Genomic DNA, 22,701 nt, shown 5'->3' with positions numbered 1-22,701 from the left:
AGTGTGTTTTTTCATTTTGTTTTGTTTTTTTTTATCAGAATGTGTGTAATGATAGCTGTTTGTCGTGTATTGCGTGTAGCTGACATGTGAGAGGTCAAGTCTGCAAAGAATTTGGCTAACAGCTTTGCGAAGTAGCAGCGCTAATTGCCCATTGAATTGCGTATTCTGAGGAATTTCGAATGAAAGAACTCGGACGACACTGTTCACGCCTTGTATCCGAATAAACCCCGCATCAACGAAGAAGTAAACAATGAAAGGTAAACTTCCTGCTATCAAGGGGTGGATAATCACGCAACCAGTATTCTTTCGTCGCCATTGATAGCAGAATCAGTGACGGAATGGAGTAACAGTGTTGGAGGATCGGCATTATGTCTGCTAATTTGCAAAAGAATTTTTCAGTCCCCTTTTGTCTTCAGAACCACAGTCAGGGACGCTAACTTACTCTATCTCCTACAAGCTGTCGTTACTGGATATCTTAAAACGTGAATTTTATGAAAGGTTAAAAGTGATCGCGGAATCAGTTCTTCTGCGTGACACATGCAGGCTTTTATAATAGCATACCAAGCTTACACACTTATCGCAATCATCCGGATTTGAGAGTGATACACCGTCTACTACTTTTCTTCATCTTTCCCCCAACAAAGACCATGGTAATTCAAAGCAGACAAACAAACAAACTAACTAACTAACAAACCAGCAGTTGCATTATATCAGAACGTATACAAATTTTTGTGTTTCATGTATGTATCATCTCTTGATGTATAGTAGCGTATCCGGGCACTTACCCCCTGGGCAACTACCCTCCTGATAACTACCACCCGGATAATTACCCCCAGGTCTATTCCCCCTTAGGGCAACAACCCCCGGACAACTACCCTCCTAGGGCAATCACCCTCCAGGGCCATTACCCCCTAGGACAACTACCACCCGGTCATCTACCCTCCTAGGGCAACTACCCCCAAGGGCAATTACCCTTAGGTCATCTACCCCCCGGATAACTACCCCCTGGGTAACTACCCCCTGGATGACTACCCCCCGGATAGCTACCCCCCAGATAACTACCACCCGGATAACTACCCCCTGGATAACTACCCCCGGAGAACTACCCCCTGGGTAACTACCCCCGGATAACTACCCCCAGGATAACTACCACCCGGATAACTACCCCCCGGAGAACTACCCCCGGAGAACTACCACCCGGATTACTACCCCCCCCCCCCATAACCATACCCCGACCCCCACCCCCGCCCTCTCCTGATACCTACTGGACAACCCTCCCTCCCCGCCCCCCGAAAGAAGTACCACCCTTTGTAATTTTTCCATAAGTTCATAACACCATATCAGAAGATGCACCTTTCTCTTACACTGTCATCATTTACTCTTTTGGCTTGTCATTTTCTACCGTTATAACACATTAGAAGATAAACATAAGAAAAGGAGAGTTGATTTCACAGCAATTCATATTTCCTTAACATTAGCGAGGGACCCTTCGACATAAAGCCATAATTTCTGATAGGATCCGGGCACGGTTTTATGAAGTCCGTCCTGACAAGCTGTCAGTTCCACACAATTACCAATCGTTGTAGGTCGATCAAAGCAGGTCCATGGTAACAAGTCGGTGACTCGAGCTTATCAATCAAGCAGAACCCATGGTTTTATTGAAATTATTAGAGACTAACAAGATGTCATAACTGGCAACTTTTATCAAACGGTGCCCTAATCTGTCATAAGAGTAAGATTACAGCTTGTTTTACATACAAGTAAAATTATGCTAGTTTTCAAGTTAAATGTTCTCGACACTTCAAGGGGAAATCCAGTTCATATATAAGTTAGTCTGATTAGAAAGAGTAAAATATTACGAGTTTAACGGTATTTCTTTTTTTTTTTTACAAAACACCCCTAGTTGTTAACGAAGTCTTTTGTCCTGCACCCTCTTTTTTAATAGATCTATAGAGAGTTGTAGTTGACAGAATCCTTTTTACATTATATGGCTGCTCTGTTTTATCCCGGCCATTTCAAGAGTATTTTTTTTTTCACAAAAACTTGAATCCTTCTTGAAATAACATGCTCTTTAATATTTCGTAAGGGATTTCTAATTTTCTCACCCAAAAGATATTTAAAACCTGAAGTTAGGTCTCGACCAAAACCAGACGATATGTAGTGAAAAAATGTTTTTTTTTTCAATTCAAATAGCAAACGTTGTTCGAAAATAACAATAAGAAACGTAATTTTCTGGGGGAGAGTTATTGTAAGAGGGGTGACTGTTTGGAGCCTAATTTTAATAAGGGGTAATTGTCAAGGGAGGTAATGCTCTGCGGTGATCATACCAAGGAGGTGACAATCTCTTCCCACATTCTTGATATACTAGTTGTTAATGCCCAATGATGCAGTAGGGCAATTCTGAAATGAGCGTTAACGGTATAACAGTAAAATAGTTACAAAATTGATGAAACAATGCAAGGAGAGAAAATTAAGACAGAGACGAAGAACACAAATAAAGATACAGTGCACTCCCATTACAACGAACACGGTTATAACGAAATTTTGTTATAACGAAGCAAAACTTCTGGTCCCCAAATTATCGCCATTAAAGTCTATGGTACACAATTCGCTTATAACGAAGACCGTTATAACAAAATTTTCGTTATCACGAAGTATTTTCTGAGCACCACTGACAAAGAAAAATAAAGGAAATGTGCTCCGTTTTAACGAAATGCGGATCGCATTCGAAAATGCGTAGCGGAACAAGCATTTTTAAAGCGTCTCTGCATGAGCGAACGCATCATTGAATGTTCACTCCGTGTATCACGCACAGTTTCCGAGGGGAACTTGCATTATTGTAATACAATAATCTGAATTCAGATAAGGTTAGTTTCATTGTTCCGAAGTCCTTTAATACAAAACACAGATTCTGATACAACTAAATGTCCGTAATAGTTCGGAAATGAAATATTAAGCACATTTTGGCGTTATTCCATAACAAAGGTTCGTTAATCCGATAATAAAATATGGTCGTTATTCTCATTCTTATACGGTTCGTTAGTCCGAACATGATAGGAATTCAAAACGTTCGTTAATCGGAACATTACAAAAATATCGTTAATGCATGGTGAAAAAAGGAGAGTACACCAACAAAACTTAAGAACTGCAATCCTTATAATCGTCTTAAGATAAATAAATCTTCGAAATAACTAACCTTTCTCATTTTTTTTTTCATTAACAAAATTTCTTTGGAATAACGAACCTTATTTCATTTTCGGATGAAAAAGCCTTCGGAACAAAGGACTTTCTGAATAGTGAACCTTTCTCACTTTTTGATTTATAAACCTTCAAAATGACGAACCTCATTTCATTTTCAGATCAACGAACCTTCGGAAAATGAACAATATATTATTTTGATCTAAATCATGAACTTTCGGAATAATGATTCTTCAGAAATGCGAACCTTCAGATAAACAAACCATCGGAATCCCGGGAATGACAAAACTTCGGAATAAGGAGCCTTCGGAGTAGCGTACTTTTATAGTAACAAAAGAACTTTTGGAATAGCGAACTGTAACCAAATCCTACACCGTCATTTTCTCCACATGTGTGACAACACAAACAACTTTATGCTCTTTTTAAAATGTAATATTTAAACGAAATTAAAAAGGTATTCTCCCATCTCACATAGCTTTCCAGCGTATGATGAGGATTCAACAAACAAAATTTTTTATGCGTGGTTTCCTTCTTTTCCTTATACATTGCATATTATATTTGTTCGGTTATAATGAAATTTCTTTAAACGAAAAAACAAAAAACAAAAAACTGCCGGTCCTGAGCATTTCGTTTTAACGGGAGTGCATTGCACATGAACACACACGAGATAAATCCCTTGTAATGAGAGAAAGAGGAAAGGTGAGTAATGAATGACAGGAATAGACTACCTTCACGGTGGACAGAGAAAAGCGAGAGGGAAGAGGAAGATGATGGGTCAAAACCAGGGCACGTGAGGCATGAGATATAAGCTCCTCAAAATAAAGAAGTGTTACATGGAGTTGTTGTAAACCATTGTGGCTAAAAAAATATTGCAAAAAGTATAACTCATTCTGAAGTGTAACATTTCTTCAAAATGTCTTTAATTCAATGGTAAAGGCATTCAAACTTAAAGGGACTGTACAGTACTGGTTGAGGTGGGGATTCATGTTTTGAACATTCTTCGGTGAGATAGTGAGAAACATCTCATGAAATATGAAAGAGCATGTAATTTTTAAAAGGATTCAACGTTTATTTGATGAAAATTGGTGTTCAAATGGCTGATATCCAAAAAAAAGTGATAATAATAAAAGGCGACATGCCCCACCTTTATTAGGATCTCTTTGTTTCACCTTGTTTTTGGATATCTCAGCCATTTCAAAACCGATTTTCATCAAATAAACTTTTGATACCCCTTAGAATTGCATGATCTTTGACATCTCATAGAGTGCTTTCTGAATATCTCGCAAAACGTTAAAAGCAAAATTCTCACCTCGACCAGAACTGTACATACCCTTTAAAACTTCTTTTATACTATACTATCAAGAGAAATCCCAAATTTCGGAACAGTAAAAGAAAATACAGATTTAGCGAAAATAGATTTGGTGAAAGGCATTGACATTTACTGGATTACCGGGTAGGATATGAAGGGACAGCTTCGTGTTTTATGAACATAGAGTCAGAATAGCAGAGCAGATAAGCCGAAAAATTGTGCAAAATTTGACTAAAGCATGAAACTTTCACCAGTGTTAGTACATGTTACGAGATTCATTTTAAGATCGGGAGGTAAGTCTGAATTGACCTCTGATGACCTCCAAAGGTCAATGACCTCAAAATTTGATAAAAATTGATATTTTGCGTCATTGATTAATGTTAAATATGGTAATGATGTACTAAAACTCATTTTCGTTACAGTGAAACTGTCTTCATGTTCCATAGAACCCTGACAGGTTTCTACCTTTGACCTCTGATGACCTCCAGAGGTCAATGACCTCAAAATTTGATAGAAAATGACATTTTGCGTCATTGATTAATGTTGAATATGGTAATGATGTACTAAAAACTCATTTTTGTTACATTGGAATTGTCTTCATGTTCCATAGATCCTTGACAGGTTTCTACCTTTGACCTCTAATGACCTCCAGAGGTCAATTATTGACCTCAAATTATCAGAATTTTGATATTTGGTGCAATTGGTTGATGATAAACATAACGCTGTCCTAAAAATTAATTTGTGTTACAACTGAATCTTTTTCCTATTCCTCAGATCAAGGGAAATTATTTACGCGTCTCTGCCTTTCTGAGGACTGTGACAGGTCAATGACCTCAAAATATCAAAATATTGATATTTGATGTATATTCAATGGTTAACTGTTTACCTGGTGTGCAATCATGCATTATGCTATTAGCATATACTCCACTGTATAAGAAGTGTCTTCTCATTCCACAGAACATTGGTCATTACCCTGAGTATATCCAACTTTGACCTCTAAGGACAATGAGAGGTCAGACTTTTAGAATATCACTAAAAATTTGTGTAGGATTGCAAATATTGATGTTTGGCTTCATTGGTTTAATCCTAAATGTTTAATCATGTACAAATCACGCCTTGACGTTATAATCAAAGTATGTATGCACATTCCAATTTAAAGCATTGGTTCATAGTAACAGGTCTGAGGAATGTGAGCGGTCAATTATTTCAGAAATGAAGCTTACGTGTCTTCAGTGATGGCAGTGACCTCAAATATAATATTTGTTTGGGTAAGTTATGCAGACTATAGCTTGCATGAAATTATATGCAACATTATCCAATTTGCACTGGACAAAATTTGTACGCTTAAACATGGAAGGTGGGGAGAGGAGTACCATATTTTGGGTTGATGCTTAATAGTTTGTGAACAGGCATATGGCAAAGTCCCTTGAACTGGATGAAAGGGTGACAGATGCTAACCAGAAAACAACAGGCCCACCTCATCAGCGATGTACGTCACGAGTCAAACAACCCGACTCGTACAGCCCATGAGTTACGCAGCCCACGAGTCATACATCCCGTGACCTAAACACTAGATAAACAAGGTCAATGAGCTCGGCATCAAATATAATAGGCCCACAAGCTGTGCGGTCCGCGAGCTCGACACTCGAGGAAAACAAAGCCCACGAGATTAATATATGTATTACATCAGAAAGCTTAATCTATTCAGTGTAGGTCTTGTGGACCTCCCCCCCCCCCCCCCCCCCCCCCCCCCTCCATGTGTCGGATTCGTATGGGCCTGGTTTGCCTAAGTGTCAAGCTCATGGGCAATGCTACCTAGTTTCCAGCTGGCGGGCCTGTGTTGGTCAGTGTCAAGCTCGTGGGCTGTATGGTTCCGGTGAATGACTCATGGTCCAGGAGCATACAGTGACGTCATGGACCATTTGGAAGGCGACATACTGTGAGGCATAACATGCATTCCACATGAAGCAACCCTGTGTCTTGCAACTTGCTATTGTCATCCAATTAAGTTTGGGTCATTACGTCAGGCAATTTTGGGCATTTTTTCGATGACCTGTTTAGGAACCTCAATTCCAAATAGGAGTGGAACTACCATTTACTCTAATTGTCTTCTTTATGCTCGATACTCCTTAACACTTGGGCCTGGCCAAGAGTTGTGCCCCCATGCCCAAATATTGGTTGTTTCCAATATGCCGCCATCCGGTTTGCATCATATGTGTGAATCAGGGTACGCTGGCAGCGGGTAATATCACCTGCATGATCCGGTTAAGACTCTCTGCCAGCAAGTGGTGATTCAGTGTAACCTGCTGAAATTGGTCTAGATCTATACCCTCGATCTCTTTTAAGACAGGGCAGCATCTGCGTCTTCAGTGAAGCACGCGATCGGCACACAGATCTCCTCCACGACTAAACTGGATAGACATCCTGTAGTCAGACCAGCGTTCTTATAGGTCCACAGCCACTGTATGCGATCATCAGAGTCTTCCAATGGCAATATCTAAACAGTTTGGGTGAAGGCAAGCTTTTGTCTCTATGATGAGTGCATTGCACATAGAGTACAGGATGCACGAGCTGATAAGAAAGCTTCTTTTTGAATCGCGGGATAGGCTACACTCCTTTCTCAGGCAGAGGTTCTGAATTATCAGGTCGTGCTCAGTCTGCACACAGTGAGCTGAACACCATATCAAGTATACGTGTGTAATGATTGTGTGTAATGATATGGGAAAAATGCTTGGAAAAATCAAAATACATGTTTATGTATTTTACGTGGAATCAGTTCCTGTCTGTTGTCTTAATTGGAAGAAATGCATCAATCTTGCAATGTTGTTGTTTATTATTTTCCCTCTCCATCACGAGTATAATATATGGAACGTGTTGATCAAAGTTTTTGTGATGTCGGAAAATGCGAGGCTGTATTGCAGGTGGCCTATTGAAGGTGGCCTTCAATTTGTTTTTCAGAGTATATTGGCATGTTTAACAGACTGTAACTCACAAATATGCTCTTGAAATGTTTTGAAAAACTTCTGCTTGCTTTTACATGAGCGGATGATTATCAGTTGTTTTTTCTGCTTTTTCATTTTGTGTGAAACAAAGTATTGTTTCTCTTCAAAAGATAGCGTGCCAATTAATCTGCACTTACTGTTAGTGCTCTATCGGCCCTATAAGACATTCAAACCCACCTTCAGCCTAGACATCCGTAGACGTTGTGGTGTCGAGCGGGATCTGAACATCTCTCATGAAGCGAGACTTCTCTTTTCTTTTCCCCACTAACAATGTGAAACAAAGATATCCGTAGGCATTGTAGTATGTAGTCGTGGTAGAGCGAGACTTCTCTTTTCTTTTCTTTTCCCCACTAACAAACAAGTTTTCAATAGCAGGAAACATAATAGAGGTATTCACACATACTGTTTACATTTCCCATCACATGCATTTTAGCGTGCCAATTAATCTGCACTTACTGTTAGTGCTCTATCGGCCCTATAAGACACTCAAACCCACCTTCAGCCTAGACATCCGTAGACGTTGTGGTGTCGAGCGGGATCTGAACATCTCTCATGAAGCGAGACTTGTCTTGTCTTTTCTTTTCCCCACTAACAATGTGAAACAAAGATATCCGTAGGCATTGTAGTATGTAGTCGTGGTAGAGCGAGACTTCTCTTTTCTTTTCTTTTCCCCGCTAACAAACAAGTTTAGCAAGAAACATAATAGAGGTATTCGCACATACTGTTTACATTTCCCATCACATGCATTTTAGCGTGCCAATTAATCTGCACTTACTGTTAGTGCTCTATCGGCCCTATAAGACATTCAAACCCACCTTCAGCCTAGACATCCGTAGACGTTGTGGTGTCGAGCGGGATCTGAACATCTCTCATGAAGCGAGACTTCTCTTGTCTTTTCTTTTCCCCACTAACAATGTGAAACAAAGATATCCGTAGGCATTGTAGTATGTAGTCGTGGTAGAGCGAGACTTCTCTTTTCTTTTCTTTTCCCCACTAACAAACAAGTTTAGCAGGAAACATAATAGAGGTATTCGCACATACAGTTTACATTTCCCATCACATGCATTTTAGCGTGCCAATTAATCTGCACTTACTGTTAGTGCTCTATCGGCCCTATAAGACATTCAAACCCACCTTCAGCCTAGACATCCGTAGACGTTGTGGTGTCGAGCGGGATCTGAACATCTCTCATGAAGCGAGACTTCTCTTTTCTTTTCTTTTCCCCACTAACAATGTGAAACAAAGATATCCGTAGGCATTGTAGTATGTAGTCGTGGTAGAGCGAGACTTCTCTTTTCTTTTCTTTTCCCCACTAACAAACAAGTATAGCAGGAAACATAATAGAGGCATTCGCACATACTGTTTACATTTCCCATCACATGCATTTTAACATCGGAATTTTCATGTACACATTCTGCCTGGAAAAGAATTACCAAGAATTTTTCAACACAATACATGTTCAAAAGAAGCCATTTGGTTCATATATAATTTACTCGACAGAGTGACTTATAGGGGCCTACTTATCACTGTCCACGTACTCGAACAGTTTTCGCTAAATATACAAGCGGATGTTCACAAGACTGCAAAGAGTAGAATGATTTGCCCCTTAACATGTCAGACTACTACATCTCTTGAAATATCTTCAAACGTAAATTAAAGTCATTCCTCTTAAATGATTACTCTCGGTCGACGAATGAGGTCCTCGTCTGCATGTCATTGTCGATCTCGTCAGTGTGACTGCATGGGCCGTCCGTTGAGCGGTCTGCCGTCACGCTGTCAGTAGGCCTATTCTCTTCGTCACCATCACTCTCCACTTTGTATCAGTCTGACAGGGCGCTTCAACATCTCCGATGACACCAGTTGACTATTTGGAGTTTGTAATTGCACTCCAAATTGGCGTAAACCAAAGTTTTGTGCTATCGTGACTCCCAGTTTTTCCTAATGTCCTGCTGCTCGCCGGTTCAGTCATGACAGTCAAATCCTCATCACATTCACAGCGAAGGTCGATGGTGCATTCGGCGTCGATAAAGATTAGTTGGTTGACTTGGAGGGGGGGGGGGCATGATGTGCCAAGAAAGGGGAACTCCTGACTTTATCTCTGTGGTCTCCAACTATTCTCAAAGTTCCTCAAAATTCCAAAATACTCTGCAGCCTTTGTTTCACTACATAGTGTGAAGCCGCTCCCACTCTAACTGATTTCTCGGCTGAGACATGTTTTTTTTATAACTAATTTACTAACAAACTTCCTTTCCCTAAAGCATTTCATTGGCTCAATCTTACATTGGGGTGTGGCGTTCACTGGAAATTAATTTCTTACTGGTCAAATGTTCAATTTGCTCCTCCTATTCGTTTCTGTGAAAACTCAATTTTCTATGATTCATCTCAATTTCTGATTAACTCGCCCACTGTCTTTTAGTTTCTTCATTCACTTGTTCTCTGTAACCACTGGTAAAGACTTTATTGTTTCTTGGATATCAAAATGATAAACCAAATGAATATTAGTGTCCTTATGGCAACCAACGTCATCGTTGTTCTGGGTCATTATCCCTGAATTTGTCTTTGGAGTTCCTGTTTGACCCACTCCACTAAACAATAAATGCTAAAATAGAGGGATAAATTCTGGCAGGAGGGCCACCTTCCAGCTCAGAGGGTCATTTATGTTTGGGGATCAGAGGGCAAAAACAAGTCATCACGTCATTGCGCGTAATTTGGCGCGGGGCTTTGGGGATGGAGAGTGCTGACCACTAGCGGGGAAAGTAGCCAACATCAAACTCATAAATTCCTATGACCATAGACTTTTCTTGGAAGAGGTGGTTTTGACACACACACACAAAAGAAAGGAAATAGCTGGAAGGAACATAAACGGTTTCATAAGGGCTTTTTACACTTGTAAATTTTTGCTTAGTCCCGTACCAAAGGTGGGGCTAAAGGGGGGGGGGGGGGGCTTAGCCCCACCACTTGTACGGGACTATCCTTAGCCCACTGTTTACACTCGTTTTTGCCAAAGTGGGCTAGTCCCACCGATAATCCCGCACTATCTGGCCCTGCAAAATAGCAGGGTTAGCACCGCAATTGCGCTAAGACTACTACACGCACCACTGGCACTTGCGCCTGTAGCAGTGCTAGTGGTGCGTGTAGTAGTCTTGGCGTTCGCAGACTCTTTTTCGAACAATAAGGTCTTGTCGCAACTAAAATGGCCTGTAAAATTTTATTGATACCACAATTTCGACTCACATACTACCTGGGGGTGTTCCTGGAGGTCCCATCTACCACTCTGTGTGGTCAAACCTTTTCTGCGGGGTGGGTTGAACGAACTCCTTAATTAAGGCCCGTACAGGAATTAGCGCCTTGACTATAACATGCTAACACACAACGCATTCAAAATGTTTTTGTTTTTTTTAATAAAAATACACAGTGTACAATATAATGCTTTAGTATACGTTTTGAAACTTTGAATTTGCGAGTCCTTTATAAAGTTATAAGCAGGGTTATTACATTATCAAGCAAAAATTAAAGTATTTAGGGATTCGGATTTGCGCAGAAGACTAACAGTGCTATATATGGCGATCGTTCGCAACAGAGACAATCCTCTTCATTAGATATACAATGTAATTCTGTCTTCATGAATTGAAAGAGAAACGAAAAGAAGTCAACTTTTTAACTTCATTTAGCTTTCTCACCAACTGAACTTAATTTGATCTGCCATGCATGACATCGCTGTGTGTTCTATTAATTCTATTGAATTATTTGATCGGCGTGCTTGTTTTTTATGCAGAATATCACAAGTAAGTTTAATTCATTGAAGTTCATAATGTTTGTACATATGGCGTGTTCGTTGTTTTGTATTTTCATTTTCATAATATATCATTTGTCCATTATCTGATTCTGACCACGAAAATATGGCGACTGTTCAAATGCGGAGCATGTACTGGAAAAATGTAATGTCTCCTGCCAGTATAGACAAACTAAATTCTAGTCTATACCCGCTTTAAATGGAAATGAAAAAAAAAAACGAAGTTCGACTTTCAGTAGATTTCAACTGTTTTGTATAGTGCCTGATTCATGTAATGGACACAATTCTTCAGCACATAAGCAATCACACAACTTTCGGGAATAGATGTATGTCTTAATGATTGTATCTCATGGAAGAAAACTCGTCTCCTTGCCTGAATTTTAGCTTCTTCCTGTTCAAGCCTGAAAGAAATAGTTGAACATCAATCGCAATCACTATATAAGAGAGGCACATCCTTAAAAGTAAGCACAGGAGTACTGAGACACACTACGAAATAAAAACGGGCCTTTTATCACTATTGACAACGCATGACATTGAAATGTGTTTTTTTATCCTTGGGGGAGGGGGGGGTTAATACAATGGATTATTCTGAAGGTTCGTTAATCACACAAGGAAACATGGTTCGCTATTAGCTTAGGTTCGTTAACAAGAAAATTAAATGCGGTTCCTTTCCGGTGGTTCCTTTACCCGAAAGTAATCAAGCAATCATTTTTTCTAATAAGGTTTGTGAATATAAAACGAAGTGAAGAAGGCCTAAGTATTAATTCCGAATATTTGTCAGTATTATTATCTATACTCCAAACTCCAACTGCAAAAGTGATGTAAAAAAAAAATCAGCTTAAGCTACAAGTTAATGTTTTTTTATATGCTATGGTATTACAGAAGTGACTGAGAATAAGAAGTATATTTATGATACAATCATTGTAAACCCAACGTGAAGCTGTCAAGCCTACATCAACCTTTGCTTCTGATATACGTATAATATGTGCAGCATTGGCAAGCGTGATAAGCGATGATTACTGTGCACGCAACGCCTATAATGGAAATGTGCCTAATATGGCGGGAATTCAGAATGTTACGGCTGTATACAGCTGCAGCAGAACAGACGCGAAAGCAGTCTTTGATGCTCTGCAACATTACGACCATGTGCGTAATTTGAGGGTTTTTAGTACACGCAAAGAACACGATCTCAAAAGACGACTATCGTTAATTAACGTCATTGACTTTTTCTACCGATGCTGTCTTTTGAACCCCGCCTACAATAGGTTCTCAGGTTCTATTTAGGTATTGGTACTTGCTAAACGCATCCTCTTTAGTTTCCATTGACAACAACATGGGAGGAGAATGGAAGCGATCAACGCCCTCGCTAAAAGACGCTTCTCGTAAGACGCATTGCGTGCCCGCTTACAATAGCTTCTCAGGCTCTATTTAGGTATTGGTAGTTGCTAAACGCATCCTCTTTAGTTTCCATTGACAACAACATGGGAGGAGAATGGAAGCGATCAACGCCCTCGCTAAAAGACGCTTCTCGTAAGACGCATTGCGTGCCCGCTTACAATAGCTTCTCAGGCTCTATTTAGGTATTGGTAGTTGCTAAACGCATCCTCTTTAGTTTCCATTGACAACAACATGGGAGGAGAATGGAAGCGATCAACGCCCTCGCTAAAAGACGCTTCTCGTAAGACGCATTGCGTGCCTTTTTTTCTTTCTACTGTTTCCTATTGTTTGTGAGTTAAAAACTTGCGGCAAACCACAACGCAGCCGACACGCAACGCGTACCGACTCATTCATGCGGCGGCAGCGGCACGGACACAAACGCGCCGAAGTTTACATTCGGGCTGCCGTATTGGTCAGATTTGTTAATGATAGACCTGTCCTGCGATTGGTTAATTATCTTACATACCCAAGCTATCGCCTTATACGGTAGTACGTGCGATGGAGCGTAAACGCCGTCGCTAAGACCAGGCGTCCACTAGGGCGCGGACAAGACGCGGACAAGCCCCGGAATGCAAATTTGGTATTCCGCACTCCTTCGGGAACCTGTCCGCACGTTCCTGAACGTGTCCGCTCACTGTCCTAAACATGTCCGGGCGTTTCCGCACCTTCGGGAGAGAGAAAAATTTCCGCGTCCAAATTTTGATCGAGACCAAAATTTGGACGCGGAAATGAACTTCCTGACACCTTCGGCGACTTGTCCTGACGATGTCCTGAGGATGTCCCGCTTGTCCGGAACCCTTCCGCTCCTTCCGCACACGCTCCGGAAAGAATCCCGCGGTGTGGGGAAGCTTTCCGAATGAAAGCGGAAGACACCAGGAATGTTTTAGGACAGCGCGGAGCCGATGCGGATCTATATATGCAAGTGTCCGGAACCTATGCGGAAATTTTGTGATCGAGACACGAAAATGTCGACACTTTCCGCGACCGTCATGCCAATGAAACGCAAAATGAGCAAGAAGGGAGGCGAGGCCCCCATGCAAATATCTCCATCACAGGCACACCTTTCGTCTGGTGATGAAGAACAGGTATATCTAAAGAATTTCCGGTCCCAGAAGGCAAAGAAGAAGGTAGTAGAGACTGTGCCAAAAGCAACCAGAAAGAAGTGAAATCAGCCCCCTAATTTCCTAGTAAGTTTGTTTTGATTTGATCTTTTCAGAAATTATTTTTCATCTGAGTGACTTTCCTGGTTCCTATTACTTACTATAGTACATTTTCCTTTATGTGGTTTTCGTATTTTATTTGCAAACGAACTATGTTGTCCCATGTGACAGCCCAGCTGAAAATCACAAAAGTAGGTGGAAGTGCACTCAGAAAAAGAAAGCATAGAATTTTTGGCTAAATGTTAATGTATTATATAAACATGAACAAGTTGTTATTCATACGTAAATGCTTTCTAATGATACAACATATTAGAACAAAAGACAAATTCATCACACTAAAAAGCATGAATTCAATTGCAAAGATATACCTGTGGTCTCATTACAATGTAATATTTTTGAAGCCCAAAATAACAATGAAAGCTAAAGATGATGGAGGAAAATGAAGAATTTTCTGTCACTTCAAAATTCAAGTGAAATGAGAGAAAAAGCAATAAATCATGAACTCGAAAAAGTGTTAAATTTCTGTCTTTCTTTTGTTTTTGCTGAGTGTATATATTTAAGTGCACATTAAGCATCACAAATCATATCAGAAATATTCTTTACCTATCATTTCAGAAATATTCTTTACCTGAATGATTTTCGTAGTTGTTATTACCTAATAATTTTTCTTCTCTTTTTGTTTTAGTTGCAAATAAACTCGATTGTCCAATTTGACAGCCCAGCTGAACCCCCCCCCCAAAAAAAAGTAAATTAAAGTAGGTTAAAAATATTTCCCCATTTTTACACTTCACTGACAATAGGCTAGTAAGCTCTAAGCATGAAAAAAAAATTCTCGGACTTAAAAATGTTCAAAAGTGATCGAAATAAGAGAGGGTTAGAGATGCACAAGGGTAAAAATCAGAGAAAGAAACACAAATTTAATGATTAGGATCATTTTGGCATGCTCTATACAGAAGTATCAGACAAAACATGTATATACTTCACGATGGATAAAGCACAGGTCTAAAAAAAAGGGAATAAAGAATATATATATATAAGTAACAAAACTGCAACAAAGTTCATGCTGTATTCACCAACGGTTTATTTCTTGTGAAGAAATAAACCGTTGGTGAATACAGCATGAACTTTGTTGCAGTTTTGTTACTTATCTTTTTATCTTGCCCAAACGTGGACTACCTCATCAACATGATTACATATACATACATATATATATATATATATATATATATATATATGATATACATAAATATATATGGTTCAAAAAGTTTGCGAATATTATCCATGTGACTGTAGGCAGAGAAAAAATTGTTCTCCCAGATGAGACATATCAACAACAAAAAATGAGTCGTCAGCCGACATGCAGACAATCCTATTCTTCGACTATCGGTGGTCACATTCTATTATCAAATAATATTGACCAATCATATTAATATAATATCAGCCGCTACTGCGGAAGCACAACAAGGAGCATCAGTGACGGCTAGCAGTCAAATGAGGAAAAGTCAAAGTCAGCGCCAAATTTATACCTTTCCATTTTCCTGGTATTGTCCGCAGTTTGTCCGCATGCCTAACTTGTGTTGTCCGGAAGGCATCCTGATTGTCCGCGTTCATCCCTGGTGTAATCCTAGATGTTTCCGCGCTGCCCGGCTACGATTAGCATATTCTGAGGTATTTCGCGCTCTTCCGGAGTGATTCCTAGGAATGTCCGCAGTCAGTCCGCGGACAGTCCGCGGACAGTCCGCGGACAGTCCTAGGAATGTCCCAGGACAAGCCGATTCACAAAGTTATTCCGCGTCTGTCGCGGACAGGATGCCGAAATAACAAAATTTGCTTCCGCAACCCTTCCGGAGCCTGTCCGCGCCCAAGTGGACGTCCGCCCTAAGCGGGACTGTTGTATTGTTTCGTCCCGTGAAAGAAACAGGTTGTGAGCTTGAACATAGCCTGAACTTTGAGAACGATTTTCTCCGTTATTTAGAAAATGGACTGACGTCATGAACATAGTTGATATTCGTTTTAATGATCCATAGGGATGTCGAAATGAGTTGTATTACATATCAGTGTAAAGCTTAGAGTCTGTAGAATTCACATATAGGCATAACTACGATTTCATTTTTTGCGACTTTTGACTCATTCCAACGGAGCGCATCACATATTCGTACCTTAAAGTAAACCGAGTGCATGGGCGTGCGGGCATTACTCTAACTGAATGTGAGACGGTGGTAAACTCAACAACAACAAAAACAACAACAACAACAACAGCAACAACAACAACAACAACAACAACAACAACTTTAATGTGTTCTTCAATCTGTCCATCACATCTGCTCCAGAGATCTATACCCCAATAATTCATAAAAACAAGCGGTTTCTGATATCATACATTAAGGTGTACATGAGCTGATTACATTTAGAAGAGCAGATAAGCCGAAAAATTGTGCAAAATTTTACCAAAACATCAAACTTTTACTTTGTTTTTGATTATGATGACCACTACCTTGTATTTCACCTTCCGGTGTATACGCAGGTGTGCCCATACGCTATCAATATTGTATATGTTTGCTTGCAAATGTGTAGTCCAAATCTATAGCAAAGGTAAACACGAATTTACTCATACTAATTTAATTTGACCACTATGCCTAAAATATCATTGTATTTGTATGTCAGGCTTGTTCGGATTTTTATTAGGAACTATACCTGGGCCACTGTTATGATGTCGTCTCATATGCACAAGGCATGTAATTAACCATATGACTCATCCTCAAGTTCCGCTGCGCTTTCCTGTATACTGTGGCAGATATAAATTGTAAATAATGTAATGCACTTGCCACAACACCAAACTCAAAAGAATATTAACGGTGTGGTATAGCAACTGTTTGTTGACCAAAAATGAACTGAAAACCTCTTTCAAGAGGTTGACAATGATAACATTACAATAATATCACACATTACCTGTCACATCGGTAGGGGATTATTAATCCTTCCTTCTACTCAAAGGCGATACATAAGTAGTGTTGTAGAAGAAACTAAACTAAGTAAGGGACGTTCTTAATAGACGCTTTCTTGTTTCATCACAGACGTTAGTATTTTTCCATTTCTCGTGCAGTTGTCCTATACAAACCTAAAAAATATCACTAGAAAATCTCACCTTACTTCTTAAGGAAATAAGCTTCTTTAAAGGGGAAATTCAGCCCAAATATAAGTTAGTCGCTGATAAGAAAGAATAAAATCTTACGGGCTCAACAAAAATAAGGAAGTTATGACATTTTGAAGTTTCGCTATTTTTTCAGGAAACAGTTTTTGAACGGTTACTATGAATCTGCAAATGGCAAAATAAGCATGTCATCCCCTCACAGCTTGCCATAACGTTTGTAAATAAACATTTTGAAATTTCCAGTTTTTCATTCAAACATAATTATGCCCGAGGCTTTAAATCCGGGTACTCAACTGATCACTATTCTGAGGGTAATCAACCAGGAATAGCATAATGTTTCAGATTTCAAAAACAGAAATATCGGGTTTTCATTATTGTTTTGTACACAATCAATGGAAAATTGTGAGGTATTGGCATGGTTATCTCACTCATTTGCTTATTCTTATCCACTGTACGAGAACTTGTTTGAAAAAATTAGCAAAACTTCAAAAAGGCAGTTGTGCAATTAAGCACAATAATTAAGGGTGCAAGTATGCGTCTCAGATGTGCTGCTATTGTTTCAAATTAGGTGCAAATTTGAACCTTTATTTCTTCAAATTTCACAGGCTCAAAAGCCAACATAGTGATGTGCATTAAAAACAGAGTCCGCGTTATATAACATTGCGCTGAATTTCTCCTCCACTTGGTGTTCAATGTCCTGAATCAGTGCATGGTACCGACTGCGTCGCTTGCTATGATGTATGACCTGGGACCGGTGTTGGGATAGTCATTAGTTTGTAATCAGATGATGGCATCCCAAAGATGTCCGTCCGGTCTTGCCAGTACCACGGCCGTGGTCAGGAACTTGTAGGCTCCGTGAATATGACTGAGCCTAAAGATACTGAACAGGAAGAAATTCTAGTGTTCAGAGCGTTTGAAATCCATCCGGTCTTCCTATCTCGCCGTAAGAAAAAAAATAGAGTTAAAATGATATCAAAATCAACTTGCCATGCACTGGAAGAACAATGTACGCACTGAAATGAACGTCTCTGATCAAAATTATAAAATCAGCATTGTTTTTAAATTGCGCAAATTACCTAGAACAATGTGTGCATATAACGAGGGCCATCTACTGTGAAATAATGAAAGATCTACTCCGAATTGCAGTAGTTGAAAAAATGTCCCGTATAACGTCTCTGACGTAAACATCTTTGCTTATCAGTTCTTAATGGGTTTGATTTTTATAAGATATTGGCATTATATTTGGATTGACGAACCTGTGCGCTACAAACGTAGGGAGGATATGTGGCGGGCTAGACACGACAGAATTCGACACAATCGTACAACTATAAAGCCATGGAATGGATGTCAGGTTTTAACCAATCAGAACTCAAGAAACCGTACAACTATGTAACTGTGCAACTTTGCAACTGTGCATCTGTACAGCCCAAGAATACCTGTATGGTTGTCACTCGCACGGGCCTCAGTGCCATTAATCGAACAACCATACGTCCCTGCATCCATTACGGAACGCCTGTCGGGTTTTGGCCAATCAAGACGTGAAAAGCTCGACAGAAATACATAAATACATGAGTGTGGGAACGGCTTTGGGGTTTTAGCCAATCAGGACGCGAAAAACTTGACAGACATGCATGCATGCATGATGGGTGTGGGAAGGGCTGTAGGATTTTAGCGCACCAGAATGCAATAAACTCGACAGACATGCACACATGTATGGTTTCACTCTCCCTCAGCACCTCACTGAGTATACATCCACACCTGCCTTAGGAGGGCAGGTCATGAACCCCAGATGTGGAAAGGAAAGGAGACCATTGCACCAACGGCATAATAAATCTGTCAGGGGATTTCAGTGTTGTATTTAGGGAAAACGGCGTCCGGGGCAAGCGCGAAAATTGCGCCCCTAATTTCTGAAAAAGTGTTCAACCCCAACCCCATCCCGGTAGGGACTTTTAAAAAATCCACATGATATGCTTTTTCAAGCACTTAAAAGGGTCTTTTGAGGGAGATTTAAATGTAATCAATTTTGATAAATTTTGGCGAGCGAGCGCAGCGAGTGAGCCGAAAATTTGTGTATTTCAGCTTACAAAACATGGAATTCTTGTCATTTTTTTTTTTGCTTTTTAAAATAATCTTCCAATTCTAATCAATATATACTGACGGCCTTATTAATAACGGTTTATACCAACAAACTGAGGACTTGAAAAAAATACTCTAAACTAGTACGCGCGAGTGAGCCGAAATTTGTATATTTCCGCGTCATCATCACGTTTTGTTCTTATCTTCTTCTCTTTTTTTTTGGATACATTTTGGCGAGCGAGCGCAGCGAACGAGCCGAAAACTTTTGTATTTCAGCTTTCAAAATATGGAATTCTTGTCACTTTTTGCTTATTAAATCTTACAATTCTAATCAAGATATAGTAACGGCCTTATAGATAACGATTTATACCAACAAACTGAGGAATTGAAAAAATACTCTGAATTAGTACGCGCGAGTGAACCGAAATTTGTATATTTCCGCGTCATCATCACGTTTTGTTCTTATTCCTTTTTTAAGATAAATTTTGGCGAGCGATCGCAGCGAGCGAGCCGAAAATTTTTGTATTTCAGCTTTCAAAACATGGAATTCTTGTCATTTTTTGCTTATGAAATCTTACAATATTCTATTAGCGACGGCCTTATAGGTAACGATTCATACCAACAAGCTGAGGATTTGATAAAATACTCTTAATTAGTACGCGCGAGTGAGCCGAAATTTGTATATTTCCGCGTCATCATTACGTTTTGTTCTTATCTTTTTTGATTTGTTTTTTTTTTGCGCTTCCCCCTCCCCCCCCCCCCCCCCCCGTATGTTCGAAACCTTTGGCGAACTCTTTTGATCCAATCGGCGGTCGCTTCAGAACGAAAGAAATTGCAGCCGCTGCTCCGTGTAACATTTTGCTGCCTTCTAACGATGGCATGTGTGAACACAATATACATTGTCATTTTTTTCGCTTCATCATCACGTTTTGTTCTTATCTTCTTTTTATATATATATATATGAATTTTGACGAGCGAGCGCAGCGAGCGAGCCGAAAATTGTTGTATTTCAGCTTACAAATCATGGAATTCTTGTGTGAACACAATAAACATTTTCATTTTGTCCATGTCATCATCATGTCTTGCTTTTGTTTGATTTGGTTTTGTGCCCCTCCCCCATTCTACCCCCCCCCCCCCCCCCCATTCTCGTCCGGGCGAGGTTTTTTTTTCCTTCTTTTTTCTTCTTTTTTTCTTCTTCGTTTTTTTTTTTTTCGTTTTTTTTCGTTTTTGGCGCCCCCAAGGAGTGGCGCCCGGGGCACGTGCCCCCCCCTTACCCCCCTAGATACGCCACTGGGAGATTTTAGGGGTTAGCAGTGCCCAAGGCTAATTACGTGCAGAGGGAAAGGCAATGCTCCAGTACAGGAAGTGGATGACATTTTATAGAACAGATTCCTCGAAAGAGAGAGGGAGAGAATGGGAGGGAGTAAAGCCATACAACCATTAGTTTTGCCAAATATAGGAATGTTTGTCTTGTTCATTCATGCTGCAGGGATGAATGGCTGTCTAGTTTAAATCAATCCACCTTGATTGGCTAAAACCATACAGCCGTCGCTCAACATGAATAGGTTTATGGCTGTCTAGTTAATCGCATCCTGAATGGTTAAAACCTAACAGCCGTCCCTCACTGATGCATGTGTGTATGTCTGTCGAGTTTATTGCATTCTGGTGTGCTAAAACCCTACAGCCGTTCCCACACCCATGCATGTATGTCTGTAGAGTTTTTCACATCCTGATTGGCTAAAACCCTATACAGCCGTTCCTACACTCATGTATTTATGTATGACTGTCGAGTTTTTCACGTCCTGATTGGCTGAAACCCGACAGGCGTTCCGCAATGGATGCAGGGACGTATGGTTGTTCGGTTAATGGCACTTCGGCCCGTACGAGCGACAACCATACAGGCATTCTACACTAGGGCTGTACAGTTGCACAGTTGCATAGTTGTACGGTTTCTTGCGTTCTGATTGGTTAAAACCTGACATCCATTCCATGGCTGTATATAGTTGTATGGTTGTGCTGAATTTCGTCACTCCAGGCCCGCCATAGGTTTCTTGTGTTCTGATTGGGTAAAACCTGACATCCATTTCATGGCTGTATAGTTGCATGGTTGTATCAAGATTTCTATTGATGTACAAAAGAATTCCACAGGTGCACTTGTGCCTTTGATAATCGATGTTCGACGCCGCCGTCTTGCTGAGCAATCTGAAGATTCATTTTGAACGTTATCATAATATTGGCAATATTTTGCCTATTTATTCATTAAATGAAATGAAATTTCACTTAGTGGTAAAGCATGTAAAACAAAAGTCAATTCAGTCCAGAAATTTGCACAAAAGTGTAAATCAGAGCTGTATCATGTGAAAATGTTTAAAACTGTACCATCCTGGAAAGCTGGTTTTATCACTTTTTCGGCTTAATTTCAATTAAAAGTAATATGGAATAATCTTCAAGTATAATATTTTCTTGATAGATATATCAGATTAGTGCCCACATATGCCCAGTCGAGTAATTTTCAGCTTTATTTCAGCAGTTTTTGCTCAATTTCTGTTCGCGCACCCTCGTGTCTGTACCACCTACCTTTTATTAAGAAGGGGTAGCGAAAAGTATTAATTACCATCACAAAGACATATCTTCCTTTGAAAGTGGCTGGTGATTACGCAATGAGACACTAGTAGCACATACTTAAAATATTTGTTAGTGGCGGCATCATACATGAGATCGAAGGGAATAAAACTGTTGTTACTCCATGTATAAAACGTCCTTGGTTGTACTTATTTCGACTCCCCTAGCCCGCGATAGAAAGAACGCATACGTTAATTTGCTGCAAAATGTATGAGCAAAAGGAGGTATTAGTGTCAGCTGCTATTTCACCGTCAGCCAAGGGTTTGGTAATGCCTGTTTTGGACATTGCCCAAGTGGGAAAGGTGTACGACTTGTGGTCCGAGACGTATGACCAGGTACGATATATATAATGTGTATATATATGAGCATATGAATATAAGAACGACCCAAGTCCAATTTTGGGCCAAATTCAGTTTGACATGGGAAATTGTAGCTAATGCATGGACTCATCTTGTGTATAAATGATAAATCCTAATTACCCCTGGAAGTGCCTGAAATAAATGAGTTAAATCTGATATGAATGTAAGAATGAAGGACTTGGGTCATTCTTACATTCATATTATAGCGCCCTCTCTCGTCCTTCTCTCATCTCTATAGCAGAATATCATGTATATGAATCAAAGAACCACCCAAGTCCATATGAATCAAAGAACGACCCAAGTCCATCACACAAAATGGCCTCTCCACAATTAATGTTAATGTTAATTGTCATAATAATATATGTTCTAATTTGTATATACAATGTTGCCTTCCCATCACAGTTAAATAGAATATTATTGGACAAACAAGAAAGATATGAAGTTTTTTTTTAGTTTACTCGAAATGGTCTTCCATGGACTTGGGTCGTTCTTATATTCATATACTCATATATATTAAGAGAGAGACAGAGAAATACATATATCGAAGACCAGCTTAGCATTTCATGGCTGAATATTGACTATCCAGCCATCTTC

This window comes from Diadema antillarum, unplaced genomic scaffold, assembly GCF_040938485.1.
Source record: "Diadema antillarum isolate AM-2024a unplaced genomic scaffold, OU_Dant_1.0 seq00000368_RagTag, whole genome shotgun sequence".
Classification (NCBI taxonomy): domain Eukaryota; kingdom Metazoa; phylum Echinodermata; class Echinoidea; order Diadematoida; family Diadematidae; genus Diadema; species Diadema antillarum.
This window is presented reverse-complemented; position numbering follows the sequence as displayed.